Source organism: Sceloporus undulatus, chromosome 2 (genome assembly GCF_019175285.1).
Source record: "Sceloporus undulatus isolate JIND9_A2432 ecotype Alabama chromosome 2, SceUnd_v1.1, whole genome shotgun sequence".
Lineage (NCBI taxonomy): Eukaryota > Metazoa > Chordata > Lepidosauria > Squamata > Phrynosomatidae > Sceloporus > Sceloporus undulatus.
The window spans coordinates 40796115-40823225 of record NC_056523.1 but is presented as its reverse complement, the minus strand read 5'-3'; the positions used below and the strand labels follow the sequence as shown (position 1 = coordinate 40823225).

The following is a 27111-nucleotide window of genomic DNA, read 5'->3' as shown; positions in this document are numbered from 1 at the left end:
TTAAAAAAAGGGGCGTCTCTTATAGACGCCCCTGGGCCTAGTACGGACTCCGTCCATACAAGATGGTGCCGGCCCTTCTACATGGCCAGCGCCATCTTTGCGTATCGGACGCTGAGCATCCGTACGCGTCGCGTCGCTTGTGACATAGCGAGTGCGCCCCTGGCGCCTCGCTACGTCGCAAACGCGACGGAAAAAGAAGCTCCATTTTGGAGCTTCTTTTTCAGTCCGCGCGGGAATCGGGCTGTGTGAAGGCTCCGGCTCCCCTGCGGACCTACTGGTGGTGGCGGCAGAGCGCCGCAAAGCAGAGGTATGTACCCCGCCAATATGTATATCCAGGTCAGGTAAGCCTTGCATAAATAAAGAAAAAAAACATTTTGGATATTCAAGAAACCAATTGAAAGCTTCTTCTGTAATGCATCCAGCAATGATTTTCCCCCTTTCTTTCATTAGTCTCCACTTCTTAGTTCCATTTTGATGGCTAAATTCATAGATCTATGATTCTTTAACATAATGGGGGAAGCTGGTGAGACAGGCTTATCTGTTTCTTTCTTTTTCTCAATTTTGGTGTTCAACATGCTCCATGAGGGATTCTGAAGGCAGCTGCTGTTTACCTTGCCTGTTGTAAGCAGGCATACACAGCTACAGTACAGTTAGCTAGAGCAGTTTATGCTCTTATTGCATTGACTGTTTCAGACACACTGCTGCAACTTGACACTAAAAGTCTGTTTCTTTAGCCTTCCTTCACCATCCTCCCAATGTTAATGCAACTACAAACCTCCAGCTAAATAGGAGACAAGGAAGAAAAAGAAGGGCTGGGAGGACATAACAAATATTTTTAAAAACAAACTTTTTGTCAGAGGTTTAATTAACCAAGGTATCATAGAATCATAGACTCATAAGAGTTGGAAGAGACCACAAGGGATGGGAAGATTCTGCCCCTTTTTACCCCGGATCATGGCAGCAGCAACCACATGCTGTGGCCCCGATCTGGCCTTTGGAGGATGTAAAAAAGAGTGGCAAAATGCAGTTCGTTCTTGTGCCCTCTAAAGGATGCCATATCCAACATAATGTAGCATGATTATGCCCTTTTGGTGCTGCATCATGTAGATGCAGTGCCAGAGTGGCGTCATCATGGTGTGCACCATGTAAATGAGTGCACACCAAAATGGCACCCTGGGTGTGGTGTTACGGCAGCCAGTGTGCGGATACTGTACCATAACTTTGCCCACAAGTTCTGTCAGTAAGGGCCTATACAAACTGGCCTTTTGGGCCAGTTTGTATAGGCCCTTACTGAAGTAGTTGGCACCATGAGCTTTCGTATACTGAAGTTTACGAAAGCTCATGCTGCCACCTTCTTTCAGTTAGTTTCAAAGGTGCTACAAGATCTCTCCGCATACATTAGCTTTTTAAGTGAAAAATTCTTTGCAACAAATAAAGTCATGTAATTTTGTAAAAAAAGAAGAAACCCTCCTTGATGGTGTGTTAATTTCTCTAGTACTTTTCTAGTGGCCACCCTGAAGGACTATAATGCTTATGCAAGAACAGCAAGCAGTAAGAATATTCAAAATCTCCTAGTATCCATCATAAACATAACAATGACTTTATAGATATATTCATGCCACACACAATTCTGCACAATTTTATAGAGACCCTAAATCAATAACCAATTTTCAGCTTTTGACAACGTTACAGAAAGCACCTATACCCTACCTTGAATATCAACCTAATATAAACTGTTTGTTCAATCTAGTTTAATAAAATAAGAAAAAATTACGTATCCTAAATCAAATACTATGTTCGCCTTTCAGCATTGTTAAAATGTTTCTATCCTTTTATCTTGAAAGTAATTTGTTTAGCCATTATAGGTGCAATTTTTTATTTCATGTTTATGTTTACGTGCATGTGAAAATTTCCCCAAAATGGACAGGTGGGGGAGAAGTCACAATATTTCAAGTGGGACTATGCTTACATTTGACAAGTTGGCAAAACCTTTCCAGACTTGCTTCAAACATACCTAAACTGCTGCTCCATGCAGTGGTTTGGCTGCACCCAGTAGCCAGATCACCAAATGATTTGCAAATGTAGGCCAGAATGCCTCATGGTCTTGGCACTAATCCCAGTGACATTATTTTGTAAACAACTGAGGAAGCCTTGTTGTCACTTAAGTTAGTATTTCTGTTACAGTCAAAGCAACCCAGTGGCATTTCTGTTTGTCCGGGAATGGCAGTATGTTAGCATGATGTTGCAGAATTTTTCCTAATGCATTCTTGATATTTTGTCCTTATGAACAAATTGTGGCAAAATGGAAGACTGCTAGAAAACTTCATTTGCTAAGTTGACTATGGAATGAGGCTATTGTAACATTGGGCCAAAGCAGACTGCATAGAAGATGCAGCCTCTAGCCCCAATTGCTGCAGGATTGCAGTGATACTTCTTTACTGGGCTGCCACCATAGTCCCAAATAGACCACCGGCAGGAGCTAATTAAATCTGATCCTTTTGTGGGCAGCTTTCCTTCCATTAGCATGAGTTTGAACTGGCCTCTGGCTGCTTTGGGGGCATATGTCATGTAAATGCCATACCCCCAAAGCAGTTGGAAGACACCTTATTTGGCCTGTGAATTTCAGGCATTAATTCTTAATTGATCCTGGATCAGGAAGAGGTACTATGAAGTTTTCTCAGGTGTAACCACAAAACATTTCGTCCTCAGGTGGGTTTTGGAATGGGGGGAGCTGTGCCACAGTTCTGCCTGATGGAACTTTTACAGTTACTTTTCCTGATCTAGAAAACAATCATAGAGTCAGAGAATCATAGAGTTGGAAGAGACCACAAGGACCATCCAGTCCAACCCCCTGCCATTCAGGAACTCTCAATCAAAGCAGCTCCAACAGATGGTCATCCAGCCTCCGCTTAAAGACCTCCAAGGTGGGAGACTCTACCACTTTCCGAGGGAGCATGTTCCACTGTCGAACAGCCCTTACTGTCAGGAAGTTCCTCCTAATGTTGAGGTGAAACCTCTTTTCCTGTACCTTGCATCCATTGTTTTGAGTCCTGTTCTCTGCAGCAGCAGAAAACAAGCTTGTTCCCTCCTCTATATGACATCCCTTCAAATATTTAAACAGGGCTATCATATCACCTCTCAACCTTCTTTTCCCCAGGCTAAACATCCCCAGCTCCCTAAGTCATTCCTCATAGGACATCGTTTCCAGACCTTTCACCCTTAGTTGCCCTCCTTTGGACACACTCCAGTTTTTCAATGTCCTTTTTGAATTATGGTGCCCAGAACTGGACACAATATTCCAGGTGAGGCCTGACCAAAGCAGAATAAAGTGGTGTTATTACTTCTTTTGATCTAGACACTATACTTTTTTTGATGCAGCCTAAAATTGCATTGGTCTTTTTAGCTGTTGCATCACACTGTTGACACATGTTCCACTTCTGGTCTTATTGGACTCTTAGATCCCTTTCACATGTAGTCTCGTTCAGCCAGGTGTTCCCCATCCTATATCTGTGCATTTCATTCTCCCCCCCTTGTACCTTACATTTGTCTGTGATTAATTTCATTTTGTTAGCTTTACCCCAGCTTTCTATTCTATTCAGGTCATTTTGAATTTTGATCCTATCCTCTGGAGTATTAGCTATTCATCCTAATTTGGTGTCATCTGCAAATTTGATAAGTATGCCCCAAATTCTGTCATCCAAGTCATTAATAAAGTTGTTGAATAGCATTGGGCCCAGGACAGAGCCTTGTGGGACCCCACTGGTCACTTCTCTCCAGGATGAAAAGGAGCCACTATTGAGCACCCTTTGGGTTCGGCTCGTCAACCGATTACAAATCCATGTAACAGTTATGTTGTCGAGCCCAAATTTTACAAGCTTGTTTGCCAAAATGTAATGGGGAACCTTGTCAAAGGCCTTACTGAAATCAAGACATACTATATCCACAGCATTCCCTTCATCTACCAAGCTAGTTATTTTATTTAGAAAAGGGATAAGATTTGTCAGGCATGACTTGTTTCTCTGAAACCCATGTTGATTCTTTGTGATTATGGAATTGCCTTCTAAATGTTCATAGACTCTCTGTTTAATGATCTGCTCTAGAATCTTTCCTGGTATTGATGTCAGACTATCTGGACGATAATTGTTGGGATCCTCTTTTTCCCCCCTTTTGAACATAGGGACAACATTTGCCCTCCTCCAGTCTTCTGGCACTTCTCCTGTTCTCCAGGAATTTTCAAAGATTACTGCCAATGGCTCCGATATTACATTTGCCAGTTCTTTTAATAGTCTTGGATGTAGTTCATCAGGTCCTGGAGACTTATATTCATTTAGATTAACCAGGTATTCCTGTACTATCTCTTTGCTTATTCTGTGCTGAAATTCCCCTATTCTGTCCTCTGCTCCATTCTCCTCAGGTTGAGCACCCTTTTCCTTTTCTGAGAAGACTGAGGCAAAGAAGGTATTGAATAATTATGCCTTTTCTCTGTCCCCTGTTAGCATTTTGCTATCTTGTCTGTGCAGTGGCCCTACCATTTCCTTTTTCTTCCCTTTGCTGTGGACATACCCAAAAAAGCCCTTTTTATTGTTCTTAACCTCTCTAGCAAGCCTGAGTTCATTCTGCTGTTTAGCTTTTCTAACTTTACCCCAACACATGCTAGCCATTTGTTTGAATTCCTCTTTGGTGAATTCCCCATTTTTCCATTTCTTATACATGTTCTGTTTAAAAGTTAGCTCAGCTGAAATTTTCTTAGTCATCCAACCTCGATTTTTGAGACACCTGCCATATTCCATGGAACTCAGTTTAAAGCCCCCCTGATCAAATTGTTGAGACTGTTGGCAAAAACATTTTTGAGATGCAACCCATCCATTGCAAGAAGCTCCCCCTCATGGAACTGCAGCCCATGATCAAAGAATCTAAATTATTCTTGGCGGCACCATCTGCGGAGCCAGCTGTTTACAGCTGCTATTTTCCTCTCCCTTCCTAGACTATGCCCTTCAACTGGCAAAAGAGACGAGATGAAAATTTGTGCATCCATTTCAGCTTCCTACCAAGAGCCTTGTAATCCCTTTTGGTGTTCTGAAGGCTGTGTCTTGCAGTATCATTGGTTCCCACATGGACCAAAAAGAAGGGGTATTGGTCAGTAGGCTTGACAAGTCTTGTCAGCCTCTCTGTCACATCATGGATCTTTGCCCTGGGGAGACAACACACCTCTTGAGACATCTTGTCAGGCCTACAAATCACTGCTTCTGTACCCCTCAGCAAGGAGTCCCCCACTACGACCACACACCTTCTCTGAGCTTAGTAGTGGCTGTTCCCTCTGGTGGGACTCACAGGTTCCCCTGGTCTGTCCCTGAAGTCTATCCATGCTGCTCTTCTTCGTCTTCCTTGGTAAGGGAAAGATTTTCAAATTGATTCTCTAGCTGCAAGCTCCCAGAACAATCCCTTGTGGGCCTAGTTCTCTGTGCGACATTCCTCCAGCTTTTGCCTCCTGTGTATGTGAAGTGACCTCCTCTGCCCCAGCAACTTCCTCTGTGTGGTCCCCATCCAAGACTGTTCATTCTGTTCTGTCCACGAAATCCTCTTGCTCCCTAATATGTTGAAATGTAGCTACTCTGGTCTCCAGCTGCCAGATTTTCTCCTCCAAGAGTGCTACCAACTTGCACTTGGTGTATGTGAGGTTCTCCACATCTGTAGGCAAGAAGGCAAACATTCCACAAGTGTTGCAGGTGACTGCAGCAGTTCCGTCAGTGTCCATACTGAGAAGTCTTAAGTAATGACTGAAACAGGACTGTGGGCTTCCTTCACAAAAAAAACTTCCAGTAAACACCAACATTAAGGACCCTGATGACCTGGCCTTTTCACCAGTCTCTGACAGTGAATTCAATCAACACAGCCTCTGCTGTAGTTTTCTTTGGATGCAAAAAATTTTTTGCGCACTATTAGGCGCGTGGCTCTGGGAGAAGTTATATATAGTTAGTCTGCTAGCTCCACCTCCTAGTGACTCACAGATGTGACTCACAGAAGCTCCACCCCCTCAGAAACAAGCAAACTCTCCACTCAAAATGGCCACCCAGCTACTTCTCTCCTTCTCCTCTCTGTGGCAGGAACTGTTAACAATTAAAGGTACAGGGCCCCCATTCTGTATTCAGCTTGAAAATCCTAGGGACAAAACACCCCAAAGTAGTGGCATCACACCACCCCTTTCAGCGCCAAATTGGAGCCACGGCAACCGCATGCCATGGCCCTGATCCAGCGCTTTGCCAGGTCTAAAAGAAATGGCAAAATGCTGACCCTTTTAAAGTCGGGGGGAAAAAGCACCTTTGTCACTGTGGTGGCACTTTTTAGCATTCCTTTCAGTGTGCAGCATATAAAGTGCCAAAGGAGTGCTGTGAATGATGCAGCCTGTCATACAGACAGGAGGGCAGGCAGCATGACGCTGGCATGGGGGAAGTGTGGGGGTGTGCATTGACCAAATGCCACATTCCCATGCCACTCTCATGCCAGTGATTCAAACCGGTCTGTATAGTCCCTTAGTGGACTTTGAATGCAGCTCAAAAAAGCTGTCTTGCCTGGTCTAATAAAAGGGGGAAAGCATAAAACCATTTTTTGTTCCCCACCCATGAAAATTAAAGGACACCAGATACTTTTATTGCTTCTAAAGCTGAAAAAAAGTGTAAGTTAAATATTTTGGCCTGTATTTACCACATGGATCACTTGAGTACTCAGAAGTTGTATTTCACAGCAACTGCCCTTTTGTAACATTGAATCATCACCCAAAATTGTTTTGTTTTGTTTTTGAGGGGTGGAGGAAAAGTGAAAATTGAATAAATAAACAAATATCATAACTTCATTGTCCACAAAAATAAAAATAATAATGTTCCAGTAGACAAATGATGTGTCAATCACAATTTTTAATTTTTCAAATTTGGCACATTAGGTTACAAAGAATGGATTATTTTTTCAAATTGGACACATTAGGTTACAGAGAATAACCCCTAAGAGACTCTAATTAAGGACTTTATTTGATGTGCTTATTTAACAAGTGATTGAGTAATTATGGAAGTTAAGTATAAAGAGACCAAAGGAAAATTCAACACTAATCCATGAAAAGATATCTGTGTGCTTTTAACAAGAGTTTATTTTATTTTACTTATATGCTGCATTTCTTCTAGAGTGGAACCTGAGATGGTTCACACAGGAAATCATAACAATATATTTTTTAAAAATATAATTAAAATTATCTCATTTAAATAGTATAAAATAATAATAACAATAACAATAATAATAATATAACGGATTAAATAAAAAATTGTGCACCCCAATAAGAAGCCACCCTGAGAGTTTTATATATTAAAAATCTACATAAACAAAAGTTTTTTTGCCTATCAGCAAAAGGAAAGCATGGAAGGGACCACCCTAGCCTAGCTTGGAAGGGATTTCCACAGGTGGGAGCAGGCACTGAGTAGGCTTTTTCTCATGTCCTCACTAAGCACCCCTGTGATGGAGACAGGACTGAGAGGAGCTTTCCTCTGTAGATTTAAGTATTCTTGCAGGTTCATATTGGCAGTTACTGTCTTTCAGATAGTGTAGGCATATACCAGAATAGATTGCTATTAACTACTAGCATATATCACTTTGTTGTTGTTAATTTCCATCAAGTCAACTTTGACTTATGGTGACCCTATGAATGACAGACCTCCAAGCCACCCTGTCATCAACAACCCAGTTTAGATCTTGAAAACTCAGGGCTATGGCTTCCTTAACTGGGTGTGTCCATCTGCAATGCTGTCTTCCTCTTTGCTTAATGTATCACTACTCCTACTCTATGTTTTCTATTATTTATGCAGTTTATATATCAGACTTCACCATATACGATGCTGAGGCAGGTCACAGCAATCCAAGGAAAGCAGACAGAATTAAAGGACAGAAACATCAAGACGCAAAGGTGTAGTAAACCAGAAAAAATACCTGACATTTCTACCAGAAGAATCAAACAGAGTTGTGAAGAAAGCAGGTTTCACAGCTAGGTTCCTATTGGCATGAAGACCCTGAGACAACTGATACTGGTTGACATCACTGGTACAAGTTCACATTAAATTCACATGTTGCGTGTGAATTTAATGTGAACCCGTACCAGTGATGGAATCCCAAAGTTGACCACTTTAGCTGATCTCAACCCCCCCTCCCCCGAAAAAAAAAGATTATATAGGTCACATTCACTAGTCATTAAAAACAAACAAACACTCAACCCTAATGTGGAAGTGGGCAGTGGTGAGTGATTTGATTTCATGAAGCAAAACCTTCTCTTTTCTTTCAGTTATTTTTGCACAAATCCTGGCTCTATAGCAGATAGCTTCTCTAGTCGGTGTATTATCAGTTTGACCATAAAAAAGAACAGCTGAGGATTTTTTCAGACTTGAAAATAAAATGAGACCATTGGAGGATACAAACCATATGTACAACAAATAAATCTTTATGAAAGCATATGAAGAAGGAACAAAAACAACATATCAGAACGAACACAAAATCTGTGTTATTGATTCAGCCAGTTTTATTAAGGAAGACACACCGTCTGTGAGCAGCTCAGAAGAAGCATATAACTAGATCTTTGAGCTCATCATACTTCTTTTGTAATGTTCTAGTGACACCAAGCAGAGTTAAAGGGGACATTTTTCCCTTGAAAAATCCCTGCTTTTTCTCTGGCTTGAAAGGTAGTACATTCTGCTCTTGACTGAAGGAAATATATATATATATATATATATGAGAAGACTGATGCTACAGCCAAAAAGGGAAGAATCGGTTGTTTTGTTTGAAAATAGTTGTGACTATATTTATGATATCAAGATTAGACACTGTTCTGTGATACTTTATGAGAATAATTAAAATAGCAGATGATCTGGTAGTATAGGCAATCACTCTGGCATAACTTGTTGTTGTTGTTGTTGTTGTTGTGTGTCTCCAAGTCATTTTTTACTTATGGTGACCTTAAGGTAAACCTGTAATAGGATTTTCTTGGCAAGTTTCTTTAGAGGGGGTTTACCATTACCATCATCTGAATCTGAGAGAGTATGACTTGGCTAAGGTTATCCAGTGGGTTTCTTCTTTTAATACTGAAGTGCAAATTTGAACCCTAGCCTACAGAGTCATAGTCCAATGTTCAAACCACTACACCACACTGGCTCTGAGCATAACTTTTGGGGGTTGACAATTTTTCATGCTGGGCTGAGTGACATCAAGAGAAAGGAAGGAAAGGGCCTCAAACAGTGCCATATTATATACAGTATAAGAGAGCTGAGCCAAAGGCTGCATCTACACTGCAAAAATAACACAGTTCAACACTGCTTTAACTATCTTGGCTCAATGCTATAGAATTCTGGGGTTTGTAGTTTTGTGAGGCATTTAGCCTTCTCTGTCAGAGAGTTCTGGTGCCACAACAAACTACAAATCTCAGGATTCCATAGCACTGAGTCAAGGAAGTTAAAGCAGTGTCAACCTGGATTATTTCTGCAGTACGAAAGCAACCAAAAGGACCCTATCCTTCTGCACTTTCATGTATTTTTTTTTTTAAATAAATGCCCCAAATAACATCCACACACTTTATAAAAGCTAAGGCTGGTAGCCCAGCAATAACACTTCCTGAACAGAAATAACCAAGCCACAGTTCTCCTTGTCCTGTTTATCTTTTGACTATAGATGTAATTCTTTGCTAATTTTGTTCTCAATGGAAACAATGGGTAATTTTAGCCATTTTTCTCTACTGTAAGAAAGTCTTTGAAAACTATGTGTCTTCTGCAAACACACACACACACCATGATTGAAAGGCTGCATCTGCTGTACTATAAAGATTTTCATCAGTCCAGGATTCCCCTCATCAGGGTTTCCCAACATTTGAGAAACACATTTTTGATGATTAAAAAAAAGAAAATCCAGGTTTTCTTTTATCCTTACTCTAGACTGAACCATTTCAATGCAATGTATGAGTGGCTCATATCTGGCTAATAGGACTTCTATTTGAATTTCACCACAAGCATCATTGTGAGGCAGATGAATGGCCTCATCCCACAAACTAGGTCGAATACATGTCTGTGGAGGAAGAAGTCAAGAAAAAAAAACCCATAATAAGGCCTTAGGGTCACCATAGGTAAGAAACTCTTTGAATGTACAACAATACAACACACAGAGAAATGCTCTGATGTGTTTTAAAGATTACTAGTTTTAACCTTGCCTTTCAAAATTATACTTGTTCATGCTAAAGTGTGGACTATCCTGGGGATTCTGTCCTGTTCTTTACCTAAATTTACCAAAGAGTTATTTAAAAAGTTATAAACAGATGTCCCTTTCAGGATGGCGCAGGCATGAAGATTCCCCAGATAAATTACTATGTTAGACATGAAGATTCACCAGATACATTACTCTGGTGAAGGGCAGACCAAGGTTCAAGTCTCATCTCAGCCATGGGAACCCACTCTCAGATGTTTATCACACTATACTCTTATAGTGCTACTATTCCACTTTGACTGCTCTAGCTGCCTCCTGTTGCATTCTGGGATTGGCAGTTTTAAGGAGGGGTATTTAGAATTCTTAGCCAGAGAACTTCTCTGCCGAGAATTCTAATACCCCTCCTTAAAACTGCCAATCCCAGAATGCAACAGGAGGCAGCTAGAGCAGTCAAAGTGGAATAGTAGCACTATAAGAGTATAGTGTGATAAACACCTCAGCCTCTAGGGAAGGCAATAACACACCCGCTATGAACAAACCTGCCAAGAAAACCCCATGATAGATCTGCCTTACAATTCATAAGTCAGAACTGACTTGAAGAAACACAATAACAACACACATGCACATATACACACACACACATAAAGGATTTGCTGGCTACCTGTTGAGTAACATCCTCATAAGATGGCTTATAAGTCTTGCTAGGTCATCAAAACAAATCTAGTACAGTAAACTTCAGAACCACTATATAACAGTAAAATCCAGCCACAATAAAATTGATGACTACCATTATCTATGAAAATAGCAGCCATTAACAATAGCTAAAAGCGTTCTTCAAGCCTTTCGAAGACCACAGCATACATAGCTGTCCATAGAAAGTGATTCAAAACAAGCCAGTCTTTAAATACTCTTTTGAGGCCTGAAATGATGGGGCTATGCTTATTTCAGTCAGGATAAAATAGCACATACATTGCATGATTCCTAAGAAAGCCCTGCGTTTCATACTTTCATTTCCAATTCTTCTCAATGGTGGGTGTGCAATTGTGGATGCTAAGGCTGGTCTCAATGTGGGAGCGGGAGAAGGTGTTCCTTCAAGTAAAAGAAAATGTCACTTGTCTTCCTTCAGTACCATAGATAAACTGGGAGGTTTCGTAATGTAGAACAATGCCTAATTATAGTGAAACAAGTTTTAAGCTGGTTTTAGTTTACGGAACAGGAAATACAAGATAATTTCTCTTTGACAATGTGTTATTCAGAAATTTAGGGGAAAAATAAGTCAAAAAATGAATCTATGGCCTGATACATACGGGCACTTTATGGCGTGGCAGTAGCAATTCTAGGGCTCGGGAGCGTGCACCAACAGTACACTCCCAAGCCCTAGTACATGTGGGCGGTGCCATTTTTGAGCAGCACTGCCACTCTGGGGACATATTGATGACGTGTGGCTATCTCAGCACCCACACATCTCAAAAAGGAAGCAGTGTGGTAAGGGCTGCGACACAGCTCGTACAATGTCTTGCAGATGACTTGCATACCAACTTCAACCATCCCTGGCCACTGACTATGTTGTCTAAGATGAAAATTCTTAACAACTGCAGGACAGCAAAAGAGAAAAAATAACTATACAACTATATCGATTCACTGTAGCATCAAGATGTGCTTTTCCCTTCTCTTTATTTTGGTCTAATTAGACTGTTGCAACATGATTAATGACATACTTAAAGGGTAATTTAATGTATAACATAATAAAGGTTATTGTTTGTTATGCCCTAGTCACATAAGCTATAACTTTAGAAAATCAGGACATATAGGATACAACTCTATAATCACTTACTGGGGAAGTAAGCTTGTTTTCTGCTGCTCCAGAGAACAGGACCCGGAACAATGGATGCAAGCTACAGGACAAGAGATTCCAGTTCAACATTAGGAAGAATTTCCTGACAGTAAGAGCTGTCGACAGTGGAACAAACTTCCTCAGAATACCTCCTTTTTTAGAGGTATTCAAACAGAGGCTGGATGGCCATCTGTCAGGAAGGCTTTGATTTGGATTTCCTGCATGGCAGGGGGTTGGACTGGATGTCCCTTGTGGTTTCTTCCAACTCTACGATTCTATGATCCTTTGATTCTATTATTGAACTTATTGAGACTTACTTATAAGATATGTATAGGTTTATGCTCTTTGTTGTTATTCAGACACTAACAACAACAACAAAGCAATTTCCTCACAAATTATGTAATGGTCAACAATCCATAATTTATTATTAAAACTGCAGATGAAGCGTGCATTGATTTCAATTTTATCCTAAGATAGGGTTGCCATAAGTCAAGACCAGGACAAACCAAGACAAATGTAGGACAACATTTTCAAATGTAGGACACATTTTTAAAATTGGAGGGCTCACAAAAAAATCCGAGGATTTTTAAAAAAATGTTAATATAAATGCATGTTTCTTAGGCATGATCAAAATGGAGGACATTTTGGCATTATTCCTAGACAGATGGCAGAAATGTACTTCCCTTTCTGGCCAAACACCCCCCTCCCCCCATTCCAAAACACACAACAGCACATTTGGGCATTTGACATGGCTTCCTACATATTTCAGAGGCTTATGGCATAACCAAGGTTGCCATAAGTTGGAAAGGAGTTGAAGGCACACAGAACAGCAGCAACAACAATAGAGGAGGGAGAAGGGGGGAGAAGAAAAATGAAGGAGAAGGAGAAAGAAGAAAAGAAGGAAAAAGAATAGGAAAAACAATATAAAAATAAGAGGAGGAGGAGGGGAAGAAGAGGAGGAAGAGTGGAAGAAGCAGAGGAGGAGTAAGAGGAGAAAAAGAAGAGGAGGAGGAAGAGGGGGAAAGAGGAGGAAGAAGAAGAGGAAGTAGAGAGGAAGAAGAAGGGGAGGAAGAGGTGAAGAAGAGGAGGAGAAGAAGAAGAAGAAGAGGAGGAAGAAGATAAAGAAGAATGGGAGGAAGAGGAGGAGGAGGAGGAGGAGAGGAGGAAGAAGAAGAGGAAGATGCAGAGGAGGAGAAAGAAGAAGAAAGGCTGTTTTCCCTGCCTGGGCTCTGTCCTTGGTGGCAGAGCCCAGCCGGGCAAAGAATCCTCCCCTCAGGGAGGCTTTCTTTCCCTGCCTGGGCTCCATCCCTGGCAGTGGAGCCCAGGTGGGGAAAGAATCCTCGCTGAGGCAAGGCTTTTTTCACCGCCTGGGCTCTGTCCTTGGCGGCGGAGTCCACGTGGGCAAAGAATTCTCCCTGTACCCGCCCCTTTCCCCGGTGCATCGGGGCCTCAGTGGCCAGAATGGCAGCCACTGAGGCCCTGATCCGCCGCTTGCCGGGCCGCGGGGAAGCGGCAAAAGGCCGCTTCGGTGGCAGCGGGGAGGAGGAGAAAGGGGCCACTTGGCCCTTTTCTCCTCTGCGTCGCTGGTGCAGCCATCTGAAGGTTGCGCCCAGTGATGCAAATCAGGAAGGAGCTCCAAAACAGAGCTCCTTCCTGCTCCGCGCAAAGGGTGCATTAAGCGCCCTCGCGCGGAGCAATGGCAGCGCATTCGTGATGCCATCATGGTGGCGGCCGTGTGGAACGGCCACCGCCATTTTGTGCGTGCGGAGCACGTACTAGGGTTAGGGGTGTGCGGAAGCACTGCCCCTTCCTAACCCTAGTACGCGCTCGTCGCGTACTAATATGGCGGTGTGTAACCCGCCATAGATTCACAGAATCGTAGAGTTGGAAGAGACCATGGGGCCATCCAGTCCAACCCGCTGCCATGCAGGAAATCCAAATCAAAGTATCCCCAGCCTTTGCTTAAAGACCTCCAAGGAAAGAGACTCCACTACACTCCGAGGGCGTTTGTTCAACTGGCAAACAGCCCTTACTGTCAGGAGGTTCCTCCTTACCAGCCTTTTCTAGAGGTCATTGAATGCTTACCAGTGCAGAACCATCCTTGCTACCAAAATCAGATGGGATTTGTTTCAGTATAATGTGATGATATGGCTAGGTTGAAGAGATCTGATTTACTACTGCTGCTGCTGCTGCTGTGTGCCATCAAGTCATTTTCAACCTATGGCAACCCTAAGGCCCCTCTGACTAAATCTTGCCAAGAAAACAGCGTATCATGGGGTTTTGGCAAGATTTGATCAGAGGAGGTTTGCCATTGCTTTCCCCTGAGGTTGACAGTGTGTGACTTGCCCAAGGTTTTATGTTCAAGTTGGGACTTGAACCCTGGTCTCCGAAGTCATAGTCCAGTACTCAAACCACTATGCCATGCTGGAACAACTACTTTATACCTAATTTTAAAAGAATTTACACACTGTAGATTTTCCATGATTTTCAGTGACTCAAACACTTTACTCCTGCTTGTGCATCCCGTATTCTTAGCCCACTTAGAAAATCATATTGGTTTGTCAGAAAGGGTGCCTTGAGGTTTGTGCTGTTTATGTCTGATAGGATACATTGTATGCTTATAAGCATCTGGATGACACTGGGATCATGAGATATATGGTGCTCTGTTAATCTCCATATACCAAAGCAGCATGAAGGAGAAAAGCAGTTTTGAATGGCAATTAAAATGAAGTGAGGTGTTAAGTCTTTCATTATCTTTGATGACTGTGGTGGGGCAATTAATTTTACAGTACCTGAGCAATCACTTTTGCTCTTTACAAGGAAAAACAAAGGAAAAGAAAAATAACAAAGGAAAACAACAACAAAAATCCACTTCTTAATCATCTGTTCATGTTCCACAAAACTCAGGGTTCAAAAGTGAAACAGATAAGCTGAAAGCCTTGTAGATGCATAATAAAGGACTGGCATAGGTTTTCTCTAAGAAGAGAGAGAGAACAGAACCATGACATTACAGCAAAAGTCACAGGGATCAGTATTTTAGAGAGGGCTGTTTCTACAGATGATTTTGATACTGCAGCAAGAGAACTAATTTGGACTGGGTGCTGGAAATTTTGGCCTGGGACAGACTGCCCCAAAAGGGCAGGCTGGTGGTGGCCTGTTTCCCTCCAGAGGGACGCCGCAGCAGCCAAACTGCCCGATGTCCCTCCACCCCAAAAAGAACCCAGAAAAATCAGGTTCTTTTTGGGTTGCTGGGCAGATGTCACAAGTGTGCCAATGGCACACTCATGATGTAAGTGATGTGCAGCAGCAATGTCTATATGTTGCACATCGCTTAAATCAAGGTGTTGGCACCCATGTGGATGGGACACCGCCATTCAAAATGACCTGAATAGACTAGAAAGCTGGACCAAAGCTAACAAAATGAAATTCAATACAGAGTAATGTACGGTAATGCACTGAGGGTGGATAAACAAAATGCACAGATATAGGATGGGGGACACCTGGTTTAAAAAAACTACATGTGAAAGGCATCTAGGAGTCCAAGATCATGACCACAAGTTGAATATGAGTCAACCGTGTGATGTGGCAGCTAAAAAGGCCAATGCAATTTCAGGCTGCATAAATAGAAGTATAGTGTCTAGACTACTGTATTCTACTTTGGTCAGGCCCCACCTGGAATACTGGGTCCAGTTCTGGGCACCACAATTCAAAAAGAATGTTGAGAAACTGGAGCATGTCCAAAAGAGGGTGATTAAAAGGGTGAAGGATCTGGTAACCATGCCTTATGAGAAAGGACTTAGGGAGCTGGGGATGTTTAGCCTGGAGAAGAGAAGGTTAAGAGGGGATATGATAGCCCTGTTTAAATATTTGAAGGGATGTCATATTGAGGAAGGAGCAAGCTTGTTTTCTGCTGCTCCAGAGAACAGGACCCGGAACAATGGATGCAAGCTCCAGGACAAGAGATTCCACCTCAACATTAGGAGGAACTTCCTGACAGTAAGGACTGTTCGACAGTGGAACACCCTCCCTTGGAGGGTGGTGGAGTCTCCTTCCTTGGAGGTCTTTAAACAGAGGCCGGATGGCCATCTTTTATGTATGCTTTGATTGGAGTTTCTGCATGGCAGGGGCTTGAACTGGATGGCCCTTGTGGTGTCTCCCAATGCTATGATTTTACGATTCTGTGATCATTCTTTGCTGTGAATAATCCTGGTTTGAAACCCAATAAGCAACAGGGCTTTTTCAGTGATTGTCCTCTGATATTAAAATGCTCTCTTTCAACAATTTCATCTGGCACCATCTATACAGGCTATTTATAATTTCAAAATCTGAAATACTCCAAAACAAAAAACATTTTCATGGGTGGCTGAGGTAGTGTCACCTCTGCTTTCTCATGTTTGAGTGTACACAAACTTTGTTTTGTGCACAAAATTATTAAAAATATTATGCAAAAAATTACTTTCAGGCTATGTTCATAAGTTATATATGTAGTGGTAACACTGCAGGTGTGCAGGGGTTGTGGAAGTTCTAATTCCTATCCCTGTTCAACCATAAACTAATGCTGCTATTAAATTTCACTCATTTATCTCATAAGATTGGACTGAGGGTTTGATAAGTAAAATTGTACCCTTTCCTCTGATGGGTACAAGTAGTATATATGTTGGAACACTATAGATGTTTTCTAACTGTAGATTTCAGTTTAGTACAGAAGCTGATATCCAAGCTTCAACTCTTTTCCAAAGTCTGCTTCAGGTGTTTTCCTTTCCACTCATTCAGGTTTGATGACAGTGCTTTCTGTTCACTGTTCATTCTTGATGTCACTCCCATTACTGCTGTTTCCAGTTTTCATACCTGGTAATGCCTAAATCAGTGCCTAATGATCTTTCTGGGCTACTTTCTGGAGGGGTTTTCTTGGCAAGATTTGTTTAGAGGGGTTTATCAATGCTTTCCCCAGAGGCTGAGAGCATGTGATTTGCTCAAGATCATCCAGTAAATTTCATGGCTAAGTGGAGAATTAGATCCTAGTATCCAGAGTAATAATCCAACATACACTAGATAAAAGCACACATTCTTCCTTCATAGTTAATCAGTGCATGTTTCACTGTTTGTTTCTAAATAATGCATATAAGGTATAACAACATTTTTATCTCACAAATTCAATTTCTTCATAATACATGGATGTTGACAATCCCAGATAAGGTGTTTTTTTAATGTCCTAGGACAGAGATATATTCACTCACCCAGGAATGATCCCCTTGAACTCAATCAATCTTATCTGAACATGTATAGGATTTTGCTGAACTTCATCTCTACAGAGATACAAAATGGTAATTTGGGAACATTGGCTCCAGTACAATATAATGGAAGCAGGTTGAGTGAGCAAAATGTCCATTCTTGCAAGTTACCTCTGGCCAATTCGTACTTTCCACCAGATCTATTTGTATTTCATACCATCTTCTTGACCCCCAGTAGATGCTTGGAGGATACAGTGGGCTGCAGTAGAGGTCTGCAGTCTCTGAATTTCCTTTGCTTCAGACTCTTTGCAATCACACAATATTTCATATAAGCCAGTCGATAAATGCACCAATTTTTTTTGTATGGATTAACATAATTTTTGATGCTGCTTTTTAAGATGAATTTTAGTTCTAGGATTCAACTTGTATTATTGTGTACAAGTAAATTTCCATTTTCTCCATTTTCAAACATCATTGCAGTGAATCTTTCAGGCCAGACAACTTTCCAGCTCATGATAAGCTTTCCAGCTCATGATGAGGTAGAGGCATGGCAGATGTTTCATGTAGTGTAACCTGCACTTGACCCCAGCCCAAGGGCAACCAGATGGAAAATGGAGCGTGAATTAGGTCAACTCATGTTCATGATCTTGACTTTTATAGATACTGAAAACATGGGGTGGCCAATGATTTGAGCTTGTGTTGAATTATTTATAAGATGAAGGTATACAAAAATTTTCCATTATTATAGCTTTAAGACTACCAAATGGTGAAATACAGCAGTCTATCCTATGTACCACTTAAGCCTTCTCCCCTTTTCTAAATTGGAAATAAATCATTTTAAGATAAAATGTATTAAGGATATATATTATTTTTCCTCATTGCATGCTTTTTCTTTGTTTCTTTCTCCCATTATTGTTTTTTGTTCATGTTCCCAACATTAAAAATAATATTCTTTGCTCTGACACCAAAATGTTGAAAGAATGTGAGGAGTCTATGAATGTATGGCTACCCATGGTGTAAGTTATTCAGTAGGCTGGAATTATTTTTGCTTAGAGAATTCACAGGAAATTGTAGCATGTGGGTAAGGAAGAGATAATGTAACAGAGAGCATGAGAGAATGGGATTTGACTGATTTATTAGTCAGGGAATTAGAAAGCATAGGCCAGGGAAAAGGAAGACGTCTTTCATTAACAATGCTAATACCCACTTAGTTTATCCAAATGTGATTGGAAATGGCTACAGTGCATAATCCTGAAAGGCTGAACTTATACTGAAAACTTCAGTTCATCTATAATTAGTGCAATTCAACCAGCCACCTTAGGAGAAGACAAGAAACTTTAATAACTATTGCCTAGCTAACATATAAACTACATTAAAGCTATAGCAAAAATATCCCCTTTAAAGGTGTAAGCCAAAGCTGGGAGCTGTATGGCCCTCAAGATGCTCTTAGACAGAAACTTTCATTAGTCATAGCCAGCATAGCTAATGGTAAGGAATAAGTGAGTTACAGTTCAGCAACACCTTGAGGGCCATGTGATTCCCTCTCCTAATGTAATGGAACTTAATACAGGTTTTAGGAAATCAAATGCAAATACTTTCTACCTGCTTTGAGCCAGACAATGGACTCTATGGCCTAGTACAGATATGAGAATTTTTTTCAGATGTTTTGAACTTCAGCTCCCATCTGGAGAATTTCCATGCAAAATGTCTGGAATCTAGTATCCCAAACATTCCCCTTGCCCCATGTCCTAGTGCATGATCTTCTGCTTTTCCTTCTATTTCCTGTCCTCCTTCTCATCTCTCTTTTGAGAAACTTTGGGAGTTTCTCAAAAGAGAGATACTGAAGGCACAATTTCAAACAGTTCCAGTGAGAAAGAAAAATGGGAGGTGTCTCAAGAAACCAGGATGGATGACTAAGGAACTTTCAACCGAGCTAAGTTTGAAATGGAACATGTATAAGAAATGGAAAAAGGGGGAAATCACAAAAAGGGAATTCAAAGAAATAGCAGGCATGTGTAGGGGTAAAGTCAGAAAAGCTAAAGCGCAGAATGAACTCAGGCTTGATAGAGAGGTTAAGAACAATAAAAAGGGCTTTTTTGGATATGTCCGCAGCAAGAGGAAGAAGAAGGAAACAGTAGGGCCACTGCGTGGAGAAGATGGCAAAATGCTAACAGAAGACAGAGAAAAGGCAGAATTACTCAACACCTTCTTTGCCTCAGTCTTCTCAGAAAAAGAAAAGGCTGCTCAACCTGAGGATAATGGAGCAGAGGACAGAATAGGGGAATTTCAGCACAGAGTAAGTAAAGAGATAGTAGAGGAACACCTTATTAATCTAAATGAATTTAAGTCTCCAGGACCAGATAAGCTACATCTAAGGGTATTAAAAGAACTGGCAAATGTAATATCGGAGCCATTGTCAATAATCTTTGAAAACTCCTGGAGAACAGGAGAAATCCCAGCAGACTGGAGGAGGGCAAACGTTGTCCCCATCTTCAAAAAGGGGAAAAAAAGAGGATCCCAACAATTATCGTCCAGTCAGTCTGACATCAATACCAGGAAACATTCTAGAGCAGATCATTAAACAGAGAGTCTGTGAACATCTAGAAAGCAATGCCATAATCACAAAAAGTCAACATGGGTTTCAGAGAAACAAGTCATGCCAGACAAATCTGATCTCTTTCTTTGATAAAATTACCAGCTTGGTAGATGAAGGGAATGCTGTGGATATAGTATATCTTGATTTCAGTAAGGCCTTTGACAAGGTTTCCCATGATATTCTTGCAAACAAGCTTGTAAAATGTGGGCTAGACAAAGTAACTGTTAAATGGATCTGTAATTGGTTGACCGGCCGAACCCAAAGGGTGCTCAACAATGGCTCCTTTTCATCCTGGAGAGAAGTGACCAGTGGGGTCCCACAGGGCTCTGTCCTGGGCCCAGTGTTATTCAGTATCTTTATCAATGACCTGGATGACAGAATTGGGAGCACACTTATCAAATTTGCAGATGACACCAAATTAGGAGGAATAGTTAATACTCCAGAGGACAGGACCAACATTCAAAATGATCTGAATAGACTAGAAAGCTGGGCCAAAGCTAACAAAATGAAATTCAACACAGAGAAATGTAAGGTACTGCACTTAGGGCAGAAAAATGAAATGCACAGATATAGGATGGGAGACACATTGCTGAATGAAAGTACATGAGAAAGAGATCTAGGAGTCCAAGTAGACCATAAGTTGAACATGAGTCAACAGTGTGATGCGGCAGCTAAAAAGGCCAATGCAATTCTAGGCTGCATCAATAAAAGTATAGTGTCTAGATCAAGAGAAGTAATAGTGCCATTGTATTCTGCTCTGGTCAGGCCCCACCTGGAATATTGTGTCCAGTTCTGGGCACCACAATTCAAAAAGGACATTGAGAAACTGGAGCATGTCCAGAGGAGGGCAACTAAAATGGTGAAAGGTCTGGAAACCTTGCCCTATGAGGAACGACTCAGGGAGCTGGGGATGTTTAGCCTGGAGAAGAAAAGGTTAAGAGGTGATATGATAGCCCTGTTTAAATATTTGAAAGGATGTCATATTGAGGAGGGAGCAAGCTTGTTTTCTGCTGCTCCAGAGAACAGGACCCGGAAAAATGGATGCAAGCTCCAGGAAAAGAGATTCCACCTCAACATTAGGAAGAACTTCCTGACAGTAAGGGCTGTTCGACAGTGGAACAAACTCCCTCGGAGTGTAGTGGAGTCTCCTTCCTTGGAGGTCTTTAAGCAGAGGCTGGATGGCCATCTGTTGGGGATGCTTTGATTTGGATTTCCTGCATGGCAGGGGATTGGGCTGGATGGCCCTTGTGGTCTTTTCCAACTCTATGATTCTATGATTCTATGATTCTAAAGATGTGTGTGTGTTTTGTGCCTTCAAGTCATCTTTGGAGAAGCATGGGTTGTCAAAGTGGAGATGCATATAGAAAAAGGAATGAATGAAAATTCCCATATGTAGATGTAGGACAATCTATGTCCCTCCACAGGTTGAGATTGCTACTCCCATTATTCTCCACCACTAGCTATGTTGGCTAGGGGTGAAAACAGATGTTTTAGTGACTGCTGTGTCTCCTGCCCTCTCCCCCCCCCCACAAGAGGCATAAGGCCATATTGTGTGCCAGCCAATTTGAATTAGATTTAAAGAGGAATATCTTTTTGTGAGTCCTGCCCTTCTCTACTAAAGAATTATGGGCAGAAATACACAAACATATATGCCAACAAGTTTGTATATAATTATGTCAAGTGTTCTCCATACTGGGATCATTGCATTACTCCCAGTGGTTCCAGAAATAAAGATTATTTATTGTGTTAAGATTGTTTATAGCCATAGTGTGGTTACAGATTCATTGGCTATCCAGTTAATAAATTAATCATTCAGAAACTAATTATTGGAAGAGGATCTGTAGCTATTCCAACAGACTATAACAGAAGGAGATGGGAAAGAAAGGGAAGGCATCCCACCAGAGCTCTCCTGAAATACTACTTCTTTCCTATTTCCCCTCCATTTTTTTATTTGTGTTCTAACTTTTTTAGAATACAAACTTGCAGGAAGGAACAATCAGAGTTTGAATTCCTGCTCAACCATGGAAACCCACTAGACAATTCACACTCTTGGTCTCAGAGGAAGACAATGGCAAATGCCCATGGAGAAACCTCTATGATAGGACTGCCATAAGTCAAACGTGAAGACATATAATAAGTAGAGCTGTTCTGTGAGACTTCTGAGGGGCTTAATTTCATAAAAATGGGACAATCACTCAGCCCCTTGTATGGCAGTAACAAGCAAATGTGTTTTCAAGAAGCAAACTTTGCTTTTTACCTACAATGGACTAGAGAACCAGTTTGATGTATTACAACTCAGGAGACCAGGGTTCAAATACCTGTTCAATTACAGACCTTGGGAAATCACATTCAGACATCTTCAGAGGAAGGATAAAGCAAATAATATAGCATTGTCCATGTAGCATTGCCCAACATTGTCCATAATATCACTGTACAGAAATATTTCCCTTACAGAAAAAGCTGTTTCCTGCATAGAAATTTCTGTGCAAAATCCCAAGTGCAGATTTTGTGCAGGATGAGTACCAAACTTCAAATAGTCTTCAAAAACTCTGTGATTTTAGAAGACATTCTCACAGCAGGAAGACAATTGTGAAAATTGCTTGTTGATTTTTTCAACAATGAAATAAAAGAAGACTTACACCCCTACTAGAGTATCAGGTCTACACTGACAGTGGTAGAAAATCCATTTCAAATCAATACATCCTGTTTCCATCCTAGGCAGCCATGGGAGATGATACTGAAACCACAAAGAGGTACATGGAAATATAAAAGGACACGGCTTCCCTTGTTGTTTTCTCAACATATGTTACCCTCCAAGCTGATCTAGCAAGTTTCTGTTCTAAAACTCTGTTTTTGAGCCTTGAAATTTGATAGGAATAAATCCAGAAAATGTTTTTCTATCTAAATGTTTGGCACTGAACAGCAACTTTTCCAGGAAAGAGGTATTAGCCATCAGCCTATAGTTGTTAATATCTTTTGCACCCAGCTTGAGTTTCTTCAGAACAGACAGAATTATTCCATATTGTCAAACAATTTTCCCCTACAAGCATCTAATTTTAGACTTCAGATATAAATGTTTCTTAAGTTTTAACACTCTCTGGGAGAAGTAAATGAATCTCATCAGTAGTAGGAGATCAGTCATAGAATTATAGAATCACAGAATCATAGAGATAGAAAAAACCACAAGTGCCATCAAATCCAAACCCCTGACATGCAGGAATACACAGTCAAAGCACTCCTGACAGATGACCATCCGGCCTCTGTTTAAAAACCTCAAAAGAAGCAGACTCCACCACATACTGCCAAACAGCTCTTAATGTTAGGTAGTTCTTCATAATGTTCAGGTAGAACCTCTTTTGTTGTAGCTTGTATCCATTGTTCTGTATCCTAGTCTCTGGAGCAGCAGAAATAAGCTTCCTCCATCCTCAGTATGGCATCCTTTCAAATATTTAAACAGGGCTATCATATCACTTCTTAGTCTTCTCTTCTCCAGGCTAAATGTACCCAACTCCCTAAGTTGCTCCACCTTGTCAATGTCCTTTCTGAACTGTGGTTCTCAGTACTGGACAGAATATTCTGGATGAGGTTTGTCCAAACTAGAATAGAGTGGCACTATTACTTCCCTCGACCTTACATTGATGCATCAGTATTTACACTGATGCATCCTAAAATCACATTGACATTTTTAGTTGCCACTTCAAACTGCTGACTCTTGTTCAGCTTATGGTCTATTTAGACTTCTACATCCCTTTCACATTTACTGTTGTCCCCCATCCTATATCTGTGCATTTCATTTTTACTGCCTAAATATAATATCCTACATTTCTCTGTGTTGAAATTCATTTTGTTATGTCTTGGCCCAGCTTTCGAATCCATTGAGGTCATTTTGAATTTTTATCCTCTCCTCTGGGGTATTAGCTACTCATCTTAATTTGGTGTCATCTGCAAATTTGATAAGCATGCACTCTATTCCTTTATCAAAGTCATTGATAAAGATATTGTGGAGTCCAGACATCATGATCTTGAGGCCATGGTCTGCCACATTCTGCAACAGACCACTGGCAAGGAGCACCTTTCTGAGTGTGTGGTCATCTGTCCTAGATGACCATGTGATCATCATTGAATTCCTCAGATGGCATTCCAAACTTAATGGGGGAAATTGCAGTTAGCCCTCCTTATCCATGGATTTTTATTCACGAATTCAAACATCCACGGTTTGAAAATATATTTTTTTAAATATATAAATTCCAAAAACAAACCTTGATTTTGCCATTTTATACAAGGGGCACCATGTTACTGTGCCATTGTCTATAGTGGGTCTTGGGTATCCATGGATTTTGGTATCCACGGGGGGTCCTGGAACCAAACCCCAGTGAATAACAAGGGCCCCTGTACAAGAAACCAAGCATAGGAATTTTTCATCAGTAGTTTCAGCATTTCACTACAGCCCCCATACAATTTGGTCCATATGTTGGGAAGGACCCCTGGCCTTTTGGATAAGGTTTTATGAGGTTACAAAGAGAGGTAGGAGAAAGAATGGAAGACAACAGTCAGTTTTGCCAGTTCATATAACCTATAGAAACAATAAATGTTTCTGTATAGTAGCAAATAACCTTTCATTAACAGAGATTTGAAATGCTTATGTCTGTGTTTCTGCACACATTCGCAGACATCTCTAAGAATCTTTGTAGAACAGTCTTGAAATAACCATATAATGCCACTGAACACCAAAGCAGAGCCAACTGCCTCTGCTGATGAAGATATATATTGGCTTTGTTGGCTTCATGCATAGCATTCCAATTGGATAATTCAGTGGTGAAGTCTCTGTCTGTCTTTAGCAGACTGCTTTAGTTCTTCTCCTGTATCATCTCTTATGTTGGAAGACTGATAAGACTGAAGAAGAATATAGCAAGAAATGCATTACTTTATACTATCATACAAATTTGTATTATATCTGTAATATATAGAACTCCAAAGATTTATGTATGCACACTACTCTCCTCATTGTTCCACATACATGTCATACCTTTGGATTACCCATATTTGAAAGTTAAGTGTAGTTTTTGTGTTACAGTGACAAAACTTAGGAACACATCAGTAATCAGTATAAGATTCAACAAGATTATAGCAGTGTAAAGAAACATCGATTTGGCCTTGGATGGTTCATGTATTATTACATCAGGGAGTAGCACTGTGAACTAAATGTTTCATTTAAAAAGCAAGCTTATATAAACATGCATCTTATGCCTGAAACCACACCTTTACAAACATTTAGAAAAACCTCAAATCCCTTTGTTAAGCATTCCATGTACTTTGGGCATGAAATATACACATGCACACATTCCTAATTTAGTGCTAGTTTCTTGACCTAGAAGCTTCTCCAACTTTTCATCACAACGTAAAACAAGGTCTTTACAACTGGTATACCACACAAATGAAGTGTCTGAAATAGCACTGTGATTCAAGAACACAGATACAGATGAACTTTGAGACTTGATCATTGAATCTTTTCCTAATCTAACTTTAAAAAAAAAATTGGACTACATCAAGGGTTGTTTCCCTCCCTGCAAAAACTTCTTTCTTAAGACTCACTGAAATCTACAGAACATAGATGTTCATTATGCATTTATTTATTTATTTATTGCAAATGCTGAAACTCTGGAAAATGAGAGCTACCACCAATGCTCTTCTTTGCCTTTTTAATATGAGCTAATGCCAGAATTAGCACTGTCATCCTCTGTATTGCCCATTAACTGCACCACATATGCACACACACATAGACATCCACACAACCATCCCCAAAATATACTAAGAAATATGTCTATACCTGTGACAGGTTAGGAGCACTGTTTCTTAGAACATTTTGCCTTTGTATTAACACAGATTCAACACAGACATGGCAAAATAAATGAACTACACTGGGGAAATAATAATAATTATTTTTTTAAAAAAATCAGCATGGACAACTGTTAGAGATAAAGGATCGACAGAAGGACATTAAGTTCCCTTTACATTCTGTATCTTTCATGCCAATGCAAATCACTACGGGGAGGGTAGGGGGTGAGGAGACAAAAGAAATGCAGCTTTCCCTCCAGCATGCTTCACATTGCAACAACCCAGTTTTGTACTTACAGATTTTAACAGTCAAACTGTCTCCGGATCTTTACAGTTTTCTACCAAACTGTTACATGCTCTGAGAAAGCCCCATTGCTCATCCAGGCAAAACCAAAGCTGTGCAGAATGTCTATGCAGCTGGGAGATAATGGAACTCTTTCCCCAGCTGGGACTACAAGCCTTTTATCCACTGAGCATTCCCTGTCTCTTCACTGGGATTAACTGTGAAATGCACGGATTTCCTGCAGCATCCACAACAAGGAACCACACAGTTAGGGCACACGGACAAAGCAGGCAGCTAAAGCTTGGAGCATAGGTATCCAGAAATCCTGTTCATTTTAAAATTAGTTCTCTGTTCAGCTGTCTTTAAGCAAAGCAAGTATAGAGAGAGAAGGAGGGAGGGATGGAAAGAGAGAAAGAAACAGAGCGCAAAGCTGTCTGTCACACCCTCAGTGTGATAGATCAAATGTTCTTACCATTTTTCCCCATACAGATGTGAGCTCCTGCCAGGTATTAAAAGCTCTTTTTACTCTTGAAATCTGGGTCACTAACAAGCATTTTAACTTTATAACAGGAGCAATATGGATTTTCTTTAGTTCCTATTTCTAAAACTGAACAGATCACCATGTCAGATTGGGCTGAGCCAACTGGCACTGATGAATGACATTTTCTCCTCATTAAATATTTAACTGACTCGGCCATGTCCTCTGTCTGTGTGTATGTACACATATATATACAGAAAACAATGAAAGGATTTTTTCTTCTCTGAAAACTATGGTATCATAGTCGCCTGCATTTTCCAGAAGCTGATGTGAAGGGCATAGTGTATGCTCCAGACAGGCAGACAGACAGACAGACAACAGACAGACAGGTTTCCCATCACTCAGACACTTCTAAAGAATGTAGAAGCAATGAAGCTTTGTAAAGTGTAAAGAGATAACTTGTTTTAAAATATTTTCTTTGGTGCAGAACACTAAGGGTGTATCTACACTGCATAAATAAAGCAGTTTGGCACCACTTTAACTTTTATGACTCTATCCTGTGGAATCTTGGGATTTGTAGTTTGGTGAGGCACCAGACCTCTCTGACTGATCAGAATGAAACTACATCATCAAACT

At 40.8% G+C, this 27111-nt stretch overlaps 1 long non-coding RNA gene across 1 annotated transcript in view; it reads right to left on the bottom strand.

The window, feature by feature from the left end:
- Positions 1 to 26367, bottom strand: part of LOC121922680 — a 365925-nt gene extending 339558 nt beyond the window's left edge. Inside the window, exon 1 of the long non-coding RNA XR_006102210.1 lies at positions 26012 to 26367. This is a non-coding gene — a long non-coding RNA (uncharacterized LOC121922680). The remainder of the gene's footprint in view (positions 1 to 26011) is intronic.
- Positions 26368 to 27111: the final 744 nt, after the last annotated feature.